The sequence below is a fragment of the Mycteria americana genome, chromosome 3, assembly GCF_035582795.1.
Source record: "Mycteria americana isolate JAX WOST 10 ecotype Jacksonville Zoo and Gardens chromosome 3, USCA_MyAme_1.0, whole genome shotgun sequence".
In the NCBI taxonomy this organism is placed as follows: Eukaryota; Metazoa; Chordata; class Aves; order Ciconiiformes; family Ciconiidae; genus Mycteria; species Mycteria americana.
Genome location: NC_134367.1, coordinates 106,035,098 through 106,050,592, shown reverse-complemented (window position 1 = coordinate 106,050,592; position 15,495 = coordinate 106,035,098). Strand labels below are relative to the sequence as shown.

The following is a 15,495-nucleotide window of genomic DNA, read 5'->3' as shown; positions in this document are numbered from 1 at the left end:
ATTTACTTCTTGGCTAGTCCACAGCTGTAAAAATAAGGCCAGGCTGTGACAAAAAGAGATGACCTAAAACTGATGTTAAATAAATAGTCTCCTATCGCATCAGAAATGGAGGCTGGACGCTTGCAGTTTTAGTGTCTCTCAGAGGGGGGATGACACTTCCCTTCAGCGTGGAATGTGAATGTCGCCTTTGTGAATGGCAGAATACGATGTTATCCTGTGACACGGCGATTTCACCGGCTCGTTTTTAAGGGACTGTCCCACCTCTGAAGCCTAGGAGCTTCTCTGAAATGTTATTTAGTTAATTCAAAAACATAATTGTCTCTAAAATATCCTTGTCTAGAGTTTCTACGGAGTCTATAGACGCTTGATGCATGATGGATATTTTTTTTTATCAAGCACCTGCTTTCTTTGCCTAGCTCAGTTATGCAGCAAGGTTGGTTTTACAGTGCTAAGAAGTGAGCAATATATTCCATATGCCACCAAGCTTTGTAAAGAATCCTGCTGATGACAATTTCACAGCTGCTGAGAAATAGGCCAAGCCTTCCCCATAAAGTGACAGTAAGGAAAAGAATATTCCATTGGGATTGGCCATGCGTCCTCCCCAACTTCTTCCCTCTTGAAGGAAAACGCTAGCGCTTCCAAACTGTCACAACAGATGGTGGCAGAAACCAATTTCCACTGCAAAGCCATTTGGTCAGGAAGTATCAAAAAATGTTTTGGAATTGTGAAAATGAATTCTTGGCTGCTGGGCTACCAGCAGCCTACAAGGAGTGAGACATGAAGCAACTGCTTAACAAACCCAAGAGCCTGCTTGGCCAGGAAAGAAATGGCTTTGATCAAACATTTTAGAAGTTAAAACCTTTACATACGTAGGGTCTAGACTTCAGAAGTGTTCTGTCTATTATGGGTGTTATAAAAATCAGGTTCTTAATTTCTGAACACCTATTGCTTGACCAACTACCAAGAAAGCAGCCTTCAAAATATGCAGAATGACCTCCAGCTGAGACAAGCTTAATATAGCTCCTACTGGCCCAGTCAGGTGGAACCTTCCCTTTTGGCTCAGCCGATTTGCTGCCCACAGACCATGAAAGTCCCAGGGCTCTGGTAACATACAGGGACACAAAATTAATGCAGAAACAGCACAGGCCACTCTACTGATGGCTTACGTCTAGCAAGTTGTGTGCGTCCGCAAGTTGCTGGACACAGCAGGTTCCTTGTGTGATTTCTGTAGCTGACCAAATGTGCCTCTTTGGAGAGCACTTTGAGAAATAGAATGTGTTTCTTTTTAGAAGTGCACCATAGATGTCTGTCTGTGCCATAACTCTCTGAAATAAACAGCAACATGTTTTTCCCTCCAGCATTTCCATTGCGAGTCTTAGCTGCTCATATAGCGCTGTACGTTGAAAATGGTTTGAGAGAACTTCCCATAGACGTGGGACATAAACGATACTTGCCGAGCCATCTTGTTTTATCTATTCTGTTAGAAATGTATACCAAATTATACGGTAATGTCATGTTACCAGAAACACAGAGCAGATGGAAGTATCTTTCCACATATTGACTCATGTTACTCTGATGAAAGGAATTTGTTTCTCTCCTTCTGTCAAGCCTGCTAGCCTCTGGCAAAGGATGCAACCCTCAGTGAGGAGAACTTTACCAATAATGTTCAAGTGACCATCTGATTTAAATTTACTATCGTTGACCGATACAGTTAGTCTGCATCAGCAACTGTTTGCAGTAGCCAGTCCTATTTGTTATGTTTGTGTAAGGTAACTTAAACCAAGTAGCGTTGTTCCAGGTTGAGGAGACCTCAGGGAACTAAGCCTTGAGGAAGCAGATATTCAGCTTTTATAAGGAAACCTTCAGGGCCCCAATATCGGGCCCTTTGGAGACTAATCCTCATAAAGCAAGTGCCAGGTCTCTGGCCTGTACTTTTATATAGACAAGTGACACCCCCCACAACATGGGTTGCAAGTGCTGTGTGTTAGCTACCAAAAATATAGTTTGCAAACCGCCAGTGAAATCCTGACAAATAACTATAGGTGTGCTGTGAGCAACTGAAAAGCAGGTACCCTCCGTATTTCTGTTTGTCGTGAGGGTATCCGAGTTGATGCGAGCGCAGTTCTCGGGTGGAAAACACGTGAAACTGAAGTCAAAAGGGAGTCAGTGTAATCATTAACTGACTCACCTTCTGGATGTGACAAGTAACGAACCAGCCTAAACTTGCCTGGAGCTTTCTGTGGGACAATACCCAAAGGGAAACCCTCTTGCGCTCAAGTGAAGCGTTATCAAATGGGCCCTCTATTTTCCCCAAATGCCAGCTCTTTTCTGTCTTGTCTCTCACCACCTGAGGACATATAACTGCTGATCTCAGCATCCCAGCCAGCATTTGCATCTCGGGGCTTAAGTAAAATCCCCAACGCAGCCTTTTTTACAAAAATCGCGTATGCTTTTTGTTTGTTTCTTTTTTTCTTACTAGCCTGCTCCCACAACGGGGGAAACGTTTTATCTGCCCGCGCTGGGATTTTCGCGTTTTTGCAAACCTCTTTAACCAGCATTTGGCTCTTTCCACTTTCTTACTTTGATTTGGATGACTGCCTGAAGCACCTGCTAATGGCCTGAAGCGTTCAAGCCGAAATTTGCAGTTTGCGTCCCACACGCGCTCAGACTGTTCGTTACCTGCCTTCTGGAGCACCTGCTACGCGGTTCGGGCTCGAGGGCCTGCTCCCTGCCCGCTGACAGCAGCGCTCCCCACAGCCCCGGCTCTCCTCAGCTTTGTCCTGCTCTCTCCCCTGCTCTCCGTAGCCCGTACTTCAGCGTTGCCTTGGCCTCCAAGGTAACGTCAACGTTGTCCTGCTTGTTCTAAGGCTTGAGTGAAGAACAGGGTTTCCCCCGGTACGTAGGAGCAAAGGTGATGCAGAGGTAAATCGGTCATCGTGCTCGTCTTAAAACCTTCACCGTGGCATTCACGAGCAGACTTTTTAAGTTTTTTAAAAAAGGTTTTATAGGGAAATCGTGAACCGGGGCAGCTTGGTGAAATCAGCCTGTAGATCAGTGGCGGTCAGAAGCCGAATGGCAATTTGGTGTTCAGGAAATGTAGGAAACAGCGTGGCCACTTGACAGAGAAGGACCTAAAGAAACCTGAGAGACCCCAGGAACGCTCCTCCCTTTCTCCCGCTCCTGCTGCCTTTTGAGGGTCTTTTGTACGCTTTTCCGTGTGGCTGCTCCTGATGCCTAGACATAGGGAAGGCTGCTGGAATTAGCTCTATAGGCTGCATTTCATGCATTGCCCTGGCAAGGGGCGATCCTAATGGAGGCTTTCAGAGGTTATAACTTCCAACAGGGAATTTTCTTTCCCTTCTGCCTTGGGAAGCATTAGCTTTTCCCAGAGTCTTGGTCTGTGCCGAGGGTATAATTTACATGGACCTTCCCTTTCCAAAAAGGTGTGTGTTTTCTCTGTTAGAAGGGTGCTGTTAACAGCTGCAGAAGAAGCTTACTTATTGGCTTCCCACCTGGGTATTTACGCCTATGTTACCTGCCAGTCCCTTTACCAGCAGGATCATCCTCTTCCTCAAGGAGCCATATTCCTTAATACAGCCACACTGTGCCCTCCACCCACCTTCCATGTTAGTGCCATGTGGGGTTTTCCCCAGGAACCAAAGCATCTCCCTACATGCCTGGGCTGCAAACTGGGGCTTGTCCGGACCAGCCACATCTGCTCTTGCAGGACTGGGCAGGGTGAGGGCTGATTTTTCCCTCCTTGCTTTCCTTTGGTTGCCTCAAAATAACCCTAATTAATTTTGTGGAGAGTTTAGTTTGCTCCCATGATGGGACTGCTCTTTGTGTGGATCTCTTGCATGCTATATTTAGGTATGGTTTTTGGAACACCATGTGACCCGAATCAGATAACTTCTGAACTACTAATCATGTCTTTGACACTGACTCCCTCCATGGCTTTGGGGCATTTTGCGGTTGTCTTACATACAGAATGAAACAGGTATACTCATCTGCCTTGTAAAAGCTGCTGCCAGGGTTAACAAATATTTAAGACATTGGTTTAAGCTAAATTTCATTTTATTATTTCTACTGTAGTCATAGTTTTATTGTTTCTTAGATGCTTAACTTCAGAAAATGATTCCTTACCATCTTAGTTTTTCTTAATGGATGACCCTGTTTCACCATTTTAAAAGAAAGAAAGAAGTTTCTTCTGTGTTTGTATGTGAAAATAGGGCAGAGAGAAAAAAACCTAAATGCCCTCATTTCCTGCCCCGCACAAACTTTCTTCCTTTGTTTACTAGTTGGTCGATCCATGTAGATGGAAAGCCCAAAACGTTGACCTGAACTATTTCCCCTCGTGCTAGCTACGTTGCTTTTCTTAACAGGGGAAGTTAGTTATCTGCTTGTTTTTTTCCTGATTCTTCAAGTTATGCAGCCTGACTTGTATCCTGTCATCATCTACTGCTCGAGGCCACTCAAGCCCTGGGGGAAGCCCAGCTCCCTTGGGCTCCGCATCCAGCATGGCTGGGGTTTGGAGCCTGTCATCCATTTCAAGGCATCATCTCTTTGTTGCTCATGTCCATAATTGCTGCTTTCTGTGTCTCGGCTACTTCTGCCCGGAGCCGTGGTACTGGCATTTCTTTTGGCTTCACCTTCTTTTGCCCTGACCCCTTAAGGCCTTTTGATATGCAACTGGATCAAAAGGCCTTCTTGGCCTTCAGTAGTTGGAAAGGAGCTTGGTTTGAGCAGGTAGTTAGATAAAGAGCAGGAGAAATTATGGGAATACTTCTGATCCTTTAGGAAGTGCTGGACAGAGAGGAAGAGAATCCTTCCTTATTGCAAGGCAAATTTATTAAGTCTAATTATAAATAGTAGCTCTTTTTTTTCCTTTTTTCTTTTTTTTTTTTAATTCCTTCAGAATTAAATCCTTTGCCCAAGTGCTCATTCTTTCCCCTCCTACAATAGCAGTAAAAAGCAAAATAATACATATAACAAAAATCAACTTTGAGAAAAAGGCAGAAAATGAAATATCTGCCGAAGACTCTGCAATGTGTGTCTGTCAGAGGAAAAAAAAAAACCATTCTTACATTTGAATCTCTGAAATGTAACTGCACCAGACTAGTTGGGGAAAATTTGTTTGAAGATGTATTACGTTCCACGATCAAATGGAAAAAATGGCACCTGTCATCATATTTAGAAAACAGCTGGGTTACATGGCCAAATGCCATGGTCTCTTTTCACATGGCCTTTATGCTGAAACCATCCAAGCTCCATTCTCAGCAACTGGAGAAACCCTGTGCCTTTAAATGGTTACAGAAACATCTACTTAGGGGCCAGCTCTTATTGCAGCAAAGCCTGCTTCTGATGCTTCTAATTAGCAGTTAATGGATTATACTTTACTTTTATAACCAACCCAGCAGGCACTCTTCTATAGTATTTTTCAGCTATTTTTGGTAGAAGATATAGGCAATTGCACTGCTCTTCATGCTTTCATTTTCAGCATGCAGAAAATATTAGAAATAAATCACTATCTGAGATTATTTTAGCACTCAAATGCTTAATTTAAGTCCGATTTAAGCATTTCCTAAATGTATTTTATTTTATCTAATATCTTAGAAAAACTGTAATGGGTTAATTGCCCTATCTGATCTAGACTTTGATGCAGAACCTCCTAAATACATACATATAGTTAATTAAAATATTTATATACCCAATGAGAAGCCTCTTTTAAGTTTGCAAACAGAGCTCCAATATGTATGCAGTTAGGAAAAAATATTTTTCCAGCTGAACACAGTACAGGTACATGCAGAAGCTTAGATGCTTTAGAAGTTAGATGGGCTTGTAGAAACTAACAATTTTTATACTTACTTTGAATTAAAATAGAAATGAGATTAGTAGCATTAAAGATTTGCAATGCTGTATGTGTGTGTGTGCGCATATATATGTATATACACAATATATATAGTATGTATGTGTCAGGGTATGTATACAAACCTGTGCATGTGCACATGTATGTATGTTTAATAAAGAAATAAATGTACATAGGTTTTAATTGGAAGATGGTACTCTTTCCCCCTCAGGGAGTTAATTTTGGTGCCAGTTCCTAGCAGGAAGCCTAGCTCGCTGATCCTGCCTTGGAACCTGCTCTCTTCACTCAGGCCATGCTTCCAGTAGGACAAGGTCTAACATTGGTTAGGCTGGAACAGGAGGGGGAGCTCTCACTGCACCAGCCGGCAAAGGGGAGGACGAGGTACCCAAGCCAAGGAAAAGAGGGGGAGCGACCACCGGCTGCTGTCAGAAGCAGGTGAGATGAGCCCTCGCTCTGCTCCCGCTTTGTGCTGCCTTCACCAAAGTGGAGAACTGGGCTTCTCCAGCCCTTCCTCACGTCAGTAACAACAACAACAACAAAAGGTTTGGCTCGCGTGTTATCGCAGTTCCAGGTTATAGCCATGGTGTGCAGCAAAGGAAGCACCACTTGCAAGGCTCCCAGTTTGAAAGCACGCTTGTATTCTCATCCTGATGCGGCACTGCGCTTGCTGGCTACAAGATAGGCACTAAACTGGTCGGGTCGTGTTTGTTGAAGGTGGTGAGTTCCAAAATGCTGTCCAGAAGATGATGTGGAAACTGCTATTATTTTTACACAGTGAATACTGAAAAGAAAAAGAAAGGAAGAAAGAGGAAGGGATGGATAGTGGTTGTTATGTTATGAACTAGCTCCCTCAGTGCAACGGGACAAGGGCAACTTACTTTCTGTCCTGGGTTTTGAGGGTTTGGGTGTTTCCTCTGTCATATAACATCCCGGGAGAGGGGGAGGCCGGCTGTGCAGGAGTTAGAGAGCTGTCGTTGCCCTGTCCCTCGCAGCCCCTGCCTGTGCTGTAGGTGTGGAGCAGAGGGATGTCTGCTGAGCCTGGCCAGTCCCACCTCGTTCCGGGAGCAGATCCTCACCGTTTAATCCATTTCCCCTTCCAGCTTTCTCAGGACAGTGGAGCCGGAGACTACCTGTTGCTTGAAGCGAGGCCACGGTCAAGCCTCTCTGAAATTATTTCATGTTTGCTCACTTGTAATCAGCCAAAGCTATTCTGATGTGCTCAAACGTGCCGTTACATTTCCCTTAAAAAACAATGTGAAGATCAAGAGGTTCCAGTATTAACCTTCTTTTTTCCCCTAAAAGGAGAGCCACCTCCCTGTGAGGCTGGTAAAAGCTCTGCTTTCTCCCAAAGCTTCCGCAGAGGTGAAGTCCATCGTTTTGCCTGCACTATCTCATCATAGTGCTTTATAAACTCGATTTGGGGTGTACAAGGACTGCAGGAATGGCCTTCCTCCAACCTCTGTCTGAGGTGCCAGTCAAAGTATGTGGCTCCTTAGAGCTACATGTCTGACCTCCACACCAGAATGGTGAAAGCAAGACGGAGACACCACCAGTTCAGCGACAGCGTCCCGAGCTCTGCATCAGCCAGAGCTCTGGGATGACTTTTTGCCCTCCCCAGTTTCAGCCCTTGGCAGTTTGTGCCCCGGCAGGGTAAGCCAAGCTTTGCAGTAGGTGAGGTTGTCAGGGAGAAGAGTAAGGCTCCTTCAAGCAGAGTTTGGTTTGAGTTCTCAGAAGGTCAGCGTGGGAAGTTCCCCATACAAGCTGAACTTTGATGTTGGCAGCCAAGACAGATTCAGAAGTTTTAGGAACATTTTTTTTTCTTCTTTTTAATTATATGAAATGCAGGAGACCTGTGAATAGGGTATTTTTAGATTGCACATTCAAATATACACTATCGTAGTATGACAGCAAATTAAAATTCTTATCAAATCCTTTTTTTTTTTTTTTTTTTTAGAGAAATGTACTGTAACTCATAGTAGAAAGTGATGAAGAGCAGTATGCTGCTCTGCACAGAAATTCTGCTCTTGCAACTAAATTAAACATCACTGGTTGCTCTCATTTAGATGAACCCTTTTGGAAGTTCTTTTTTTAAAGCTAGCGGATTGGACTTCTAATTTTAACTCTTATGGTTTATAATTAGAAACATTTCCAAACTTGTTTACAAACACCTGCACTTGACAGCGTGTGTCTGCAATTTTAGAAGGACTCACTTGTCACTTCCAGTGGGGGTTGAGAGGGCATCTGAGTTCTTTGTGTTTGTACAGTTAGTTTCAGGACGCTGGAACAAAAGCACATTTTTAAAAATAAGGTTACATATATATGATGTTTTGCAAAGGGGTTGCATGCACCTAATCAGCAAATAGGTCTTATTGACTAGTTGTGGATTATTTCAAAGTCAGGATTGTTAGTTAGTGGTCATTTGGAACAAGACTCAAACTGGCACCCAAAGGAGAAATTCCAGGAACTAATTTTAGCAGTTTGGTCTCTCAATTGGAGAAGATGGTTTACAGGTTTTCTGTATTTATCTCTTCTTCAAACATACTACTCTCCTGCCAGCTGTCCTTCAGAAGTTATTCAGAAAGAGTTTAAAATGCCATTTGAATAAATTATTGAGTTGTTTTTTCACACGAAGTTAGAAGTAAGTTGCTGAACCTATAGTGAAGCAACAGAGCATGGTTCCCCTTGAGCTTGAGTGGGACGGGTGTGTTACACAAGTCTGTATGCAACTTGTTTGCAATAGGGTTAATATCATACTATGTTACTCATTGGTCGAGTATATAATCACGTTGGAGGTAATCAAAATACTTTGTAAAAAAAAAAAAATCCTTTGACTCCTTGTTACGCTCTTTACACCCGATTTTTCGCTGCATCACATAGGTTAACAATGTTGCTTATCAATTTCTAGTATAATAGGAAGATTTTCCTCACTAAAAATTAATGCTGTGTGGGAGGGTGGCAGGAAGAACCCTCCAAATATGCTTCAAGGGTACGGCTGAACCAGAGGTAGTCAAAGCAGACTTAAGCAGTAGTGGCATAAGGTGTCCTATTGATTGCTTTATGCTCTTGTTGTTACTAATTAGTATGAAAAACTCCAGTTAATTAGACCGCCTGTTTGGCTGTTGTGTCCTCTACTGGGAACCATGGTCAACCTTAGAGAAACTCCAATATAGGTGAGGATAATGAGGCCACGGAGCAAAATGGTTTTTATTTTCTGCTGTTTTGTTGTCCAAAAAAGGACGGAGCTAGATCCAGATGAGGAATCCGTGTTAATGTCAAAGGATTGTGTCCTCAGAGTTGATATAAGTGGAATTCGGCACCTAAATACCTTTGGGTATGCGTGTTCTTTGAAGTTAAACCTGTAGTCCGCAGCCTGTATCTTGTGCTTGACCCCTCTGCAGAGCACACAACGTATACTCACTGGGGGGCTCTTCCAAAGCAATTGCTTATAAGTAAACAAACAGATAATTAAATCAAGCTTTTGGAGTACAATGTACAGGTCTGAAGAATGAGTTTTTTCCATCTGTAAAGCAGCTGTGCCTCGTAGCTGTATTTCTGAATTCCTTTAAGGCAATACGATTTTAACAAGCATTCGCTTTCTATGGCAAACAGGCATTTTTTTTTTTTTTTCAAGTTTACTTTTTAAGCAAGTAGCCTAGCCAAAATTATGATGTTACTTAGATACTCCACAGCATAATTTCTTAGCAAGTACAGCTGCAATTAATAAATTGTGTTGCAACCACATTAGGCTGCTACCATCTTTGAAAATAGCTTCAAACACAGTTTACAAGCTCCAGTGTTGTCAGGGTCCCAGTTGATCAGAGTTAGAAATACCTGACATTTTAGAAATTGCTCATGATTCAAATATGGCCATAGAAATTAGACTCAAGTGGAATTTAATACCACTTCTCGCTTAACTAAAACCTTCTATTTTATTGTGAATTCTGTCTGGAGATAGCACTTTCCCAACTGATGTACTGAGGGAAATGTCGCTTCATGCCAGTGTTATCAGTTTTCCTCTATTTTTGTTTGCTTGTGTCAGCTCTATGCCCACTTTCCTAAGTGTTAATATGTCGAAATGTTTCCAAAAGGTTAGGGGAGGCTCAAAAGCAAGAACTATGCAAGTGTGGAAAGATCCACCTATCCAGCAGGCCTCGAAAACATGCAAAAACCTCTTTGATGTCAGAAGTCTCGACTGGCCGTGAAGTTAGTGACAAGCTTTCTCAGATGTACGTGATAAGAAATATTGATGGAATATTTGTGTAGTTATCTAACCTGCATAAGCCTGACCGATTCTTTGGTGTGAATCTTTGGGTGAAGTAGGGTGTATGGTGTATGCGTGAAGCGATCCGTTCTCAGGATAATCTGCCTGGCTCCTGTAGGGAAAAACATGGAAGAATCTCTCTTTTGGTGCATTTAAAGGGATACTGTCTTCCTCAGAAAGTGGTCATTAAGATAAATGGAGGAGTCGTGGAAAGAAGGAAAAAGGGCTTCAGAGTTCTGCTTTCGTTCTTTGCACAATAACTCTCACTTCAGGTAAAATTGTTACTCCTCGCAAAGAATCCCATGGTATGATTGAGTAGTTTGGTTCACAGCACGCACGGTATACCAGCGTGACTTAAGAATTGAATTCATATCCGAGTAGCTGGGCATATGAAGGTATATCACATACCATGAGAGGGGAAGCTCTGGGAGGCAATATCTGGTTGTGGTTAGAAATCAGCCATGGATGTAAGGTGACTGCGTGTATATTGCCAAAGGGAGTTAACGTAGGTTCCCGACCCATGAAGTCCCAGCATCCAAGTTATGGCTGCATCCCTAGCACTGGAACACATTGCAGATCCCTGAGATGCAGATCCTTTGCCCACTTCTCCCATGGTACATAGCTATAAACCAATTTTTAAAAGTCCATAAATAGGTGTAAAACATGCATTTTCCATAGAAGTAATGAAGGTAAAGAGGACTGTGATTATTACTATGGCCTATTGCAAATTATCTGTAGCTTAAATTTTTGCAGTTTCTTATTACTGGTGCATAAGCTTTATATGAGCAGCAGTTTGATCTTTCTGAAGTAATCCCATGCCATAAATATATGTGTTTTTCCGTCTTAAAGAAACTGTTACATGCCAGTTGTACCCCAGCTGAAGGGACCTAGAGCAAACGTGTAGGAAGTGAAACTGCTTCAGGATAACCTGCCTTGGTTTAGGGGGCAGTTAATGATATATTTATTTTTGTGACCTGTCTGCCAAGTATTTGTACACTAATTAGGTCCTATTTTGAGGGCAGAGCATGTGAGCTTGTAAGAAACCCCTTGTACAGGATGGGAAGGACAAGGGCATTTTTGTCCCTAGTGAGTGCAAAACCCATCTTCTTTACGCGGCATCACCTAAATGTGTGCATTATTTCTAAGTACCGTATGAATCCCTCGGCTCATACGGAGGCACTTCTTAAATTGGCTCACGGGAGTAGCCGTAGCCAGCTAAGGTGCTCAAGAGTAGAGCACTGGGGAAGAAACTGAACTGACTCAAAGCATAGTCATAGACTTTGTACAATGTCTTTCACAATATAGTAGAAAATTACCTTTATGACTAGTGGCAGGACCTGTTGTATAAGGAATCCAGCCATGGCACTGGGTGGTATTTTGCTTTTCACTTGAACCTCTCTGCGATGCAGGTCTTGGAGGAGTGAGTGCCTGGTGCAGTCTCTGCCTGGCTCCTTGGTAAGTCATTCGAGTCTATCTTTCTGTACAGTCACTTTCCAAACTGCTGAGCAAAAATAAGGAAATTTTTCATAGGGTGCTTTAAAAGGGAGCTGCTAATCAATTTTTCTTATTATTTTATGCCCTGTGATTTTTACACCACCCCCACCAGCTGGTTAATCATGCAAAAGCTGAACACTTCATTAGCCAGAACATGTTTGCCCATGGGCATTTCTGTAGTAAATTAGTTCTTTCTATTTATACAGGTAAGTCATGGCCAAAAGTCTTTAAGGTGCCAAAGGTAAGGGTTCGAATTAATTCTTTTTCTGAGTTTTCGAGAGAACTAGGTTTAACTTTGCGCGCTGTTGATTTGAAATTACTTTTGAATTAAAGATAGCATGGATAAAAGAGCATTCTCAGGCTGTTCTGAAAAACATTGCATCTTTCTGGATCTCAAATTTGGCCTTTGTAGTACAGCCTGCCTTAAAAAAAAATAAACCAAACCAAAACCACTTGCATGCACCCACCCGTGTGTGTGTTTGTGTGTATATATATATATAAATATGTATACACACGCAGTATCTACATCTACGTGCAGAGACTCTGCTTGTTTGAGTGGCATGTGGCATATTGACCAGTGTTTTTACTTTCTTTCTCTATGCCTTTTAAACTATTAATTGAAAATATGTGGTTTGTAGATGCTTTTTTCCCTTAAATCAAATGGTGCCCTCTGAAAGCCTAGTTTAGCTCGACAATGAATTTAGCTTTCAGGCTTTGGCCATTGCAATATTGTTTGAATGCCACCATTTCCTGCAATCAATGTAATTTTATATCTACTTGGAATAGAAAGTCAAGATGGTGATTGCCTTAATTTAACTCAGTGTTGTATTCATTAAGGAGCTGATCTCAAATTCCTTTCAGATCAAAGTCTGTCTTGATTTCAGTGGAACCTTTCGGCGCACAAGGTGTGCGGTAGCCTTCTAAAATGTTGTCATTGTGACTAGTGAATAAAAACTAAATGTGTTGCTAAATTTAGGCTGTTGCTCATGTCAGCTTCCTTTTCTAAATGACGGTAAGTGCATTCCATAAATAGTATGCCTCTTATGTTGTCATATCTCTTTGGCTTGCTTTGCAGTATTTTACAGGATATTTGCAAATGAATTTTGTGTTCAGTAGGCAGGGGATGAAAATAACACTACTCATTGGGACTCCATTAACCCGCAGCTAATGAGGAACCATTTCAAGGGCTGGATGAGTGTAATTCAGATTAGCTTGCGTGCCAGGCTGCTCTGCTCCCGCTCAGGCTCGTGCCGTGCCATGCTCTCGCTGCGGTCTGGAGGGACACAGCCCGGTGCGGCACAGCTGGCACTCCAGCACGGACTTTTGTCGGTTAAGTTTTCTGTGCTTCAGTTCCCCTTTTGGAAGGTAGGAGAGAAGAGCGAGCGAGTGTGTGTGTGTGTGTGTGTACACGCGCGTAGATAGGTAACAGTGATCTTGACCTCCGTAGTGAAGTGTTTTGAGATGTAATGAAATAGTCTACAAACACTATACTTGTGCTCGCCGGTTGATAGCATTGTTACTTGTAGAAAAGGGTACTACATGATGACAGTAAAGGTGGTCCAGACTGGCCCTTAATTAATTTTATTTTCAAAATCTATATTAGTGACTGTCATGAGGGCACCTGGGCACTTTACATCAATAAAATAATCAATTTAAAAAATGTGTAGACCAGAACTCTGTGTTCACTAACAAAACTCCTGTTCCCCGTTATGACTAAAGGTCAGTCCAAGGCTGGCCAAGCAAGCAGGACTCGCATTTCTGTACCTCGGCGCTTGGCAGACGTGGCTCTGGCGGAACACCACCGGCAGCAGCTTCCAGATGCCTGCGGTCCCGGCGGAGAACGTCTTGCTGCTGGCCGATGACCTGTTAACCCCTGGAAGTCTCAAATTGGTTTCAGGACCGATGGAAAAGGTGGAGAAAGAGTAGTTCGAAGGCCAGTCCCAATTAAAAATGTGACTTTGCCAGTTGCGAGCAGCCCACTGAAATGCAGGAAACAGGGACTCGGTGGAGCTGTGCTGCTGGAGGAGAGAGAGAGAGAGAGAGAGAAAGAGACTTCCTTCTGAAGAACAGGCTAGAGATTTCTTAACTGAAGAAACTTTATTGATGATACATGTTACATTACGCAAGCTTAGCAAATTCTCTAGGAATATAATGCTTCCCAGTTTTTTCTTAACACGTGTTAATATTTTATGATACCTGTGCATTAAGAGCCAGTTCCTCCAATGTTTAAGTGAGTTTGGGCTGCTAAATTGCCTTTATGGACTTTTAAAAAATCACTACTGGTCACTACGGATTAGCTAAATTCCCAATCTCGCTTAACATGCTGATGATATAAAATCAGCTTGTTTCTGGTTTTTATGCATTAAGTGAGCATATGTAATTAAATTAAATGTTGTTGCAAAGCTGCATTTTATTTCTATTAGTACATTTGGGGCAATAATTTTACTTTAATGCATATCTAATTGTGCAAACAACACTAAAACTAGGAGTTCCTGGACACTGATGTAATTTTTTAAATGTGAAATGATAATATATTTTGATGTCTTGGAATCCAATTGAACTCAAGCTGAGCTTAAAAATCCAAGATCTGATTCAGGAGAATTCAGTCCCATCTGGCTGGTGGGTAGCAGGTGTGCAGTGTGTGTGTGTAAGGGAGGGAGGTGATTGCAGGGAGTGAAACACTTCTCTTTTCTGTAAAGCTTTAATTCCGGTCTAATGCTGTGGTCTGAGGCTCTCTGCAGTTTAAGTTCTTGAGTAATTACCAACATCTATTGTTGGTCTCCATTTCTAGACAATGTAATGGTGATGGTGAATGGCAGAAGCAAGTAAGTGTACGGCATTAAGGAGAAATATGGTTTCTAATTCTCAAAGCTTTGATTTAATTTCTGATTACACCCAAGACTCTTCGTATGGGAGAGTGTGTTTTTACAAATGGATACATACGTGATCCTTGAAGACCGAATGAGAGAGGTTTCATTGCAGTGTTTGGTATCAAGGTCTTTTTGAGAGTTGTTGCACGTTCCCACAGCAACATAGAGAAGGTTTGTTTCATCTATTTATTTTTATAAAAGCAAAGAAAATGTATTATGCAATTTCTATTTTCAGCAGATAATAGACATGTTCTACATTTTTGTATTACTGCGATTATAAGGAAGGAGGGTTTTTTAATCTTTAAAAGTATTTTAACAATCTATTGGATACTTCAAGCAACTCTATAGGTCCCACTTTATACCTTGTAACCTTCAGAAACTTGTCCCAGCCATTCTTGTTTTCCTCTTCCTCCTTCCCTTTCTTCATCTTTTGATCAGATACTGCCGGTTACCCTCTGCCTCTGCCTGGGAGCTTTTTACTTAGGAGGTTTAAGAACCTGCTCTTCCTCGACTTCCAGCATTAGCCATCAAGTCAGCTCCCTTTTACACTCCTACCAACTCTCCCTCTTCCAACTTTTAAATATTCCCTGTTCCTTTTATTTGTCTTCACTGCTATATAACTTTGTGCTGGAAAGTCTTTCGGCACACATGGTTTTTACGGGAGTTGGCACGCAAAGCACTACTTACCTAACAAAATAAGTAAGCAAACAGTCATACTTCTTTTCTAGTTTGTAACTTCACGCTGCTACAGTAGATGACACTTTGCTACTGTATTTCACAGGGTTTTTTCATGGTGAACTGACTTAATTTCTAACGTAGAGTGGAGCTGGTGCTGTGTTGCCAAGGGAAGTCCATCTGGTTTGACAGACAAAATGATAAGCGTTTCTCTGGACATCCCTGTAAAGATCTCCCCTTTTATTTGTTTGCTTGATGAAGTTAAATGGAAGAGGTCACCCCCTTTGACAGAGCAAATTCTTTTTCCTAGCAATAGGGCTTTGCATGAA

At 42.2% G+C, this 15,495-nt stretch overlaps 1 protein-coding gene across 7 annotated transcripts in view; it reads left to right on the top strand.

Moving 5' to 3' along the window:
- Positions 1-15,495, top strand: part of ESRRG (estrogen related receptor gamma) — a 392,451-nt gene that overhangs the window by 22,767 nt on the left and 354,189 nt on the right. Inside the window, exon 1 of one of the 7 annotated variants that reach the window (XM_075496440.1) lies at positions 11,560-11,582. The exons of the other annotated variants lie outside the window; for them this stretch is intronic. The gene's annotated coding sequence lies outside the window, so the exon portion shown is untranslated. Of the gene's footprint in view, positions 1-11,559; positions 11,583-15,495 lie in introns of those variants that run through there. 7 annotated transcript variants of the gene reach the window in all.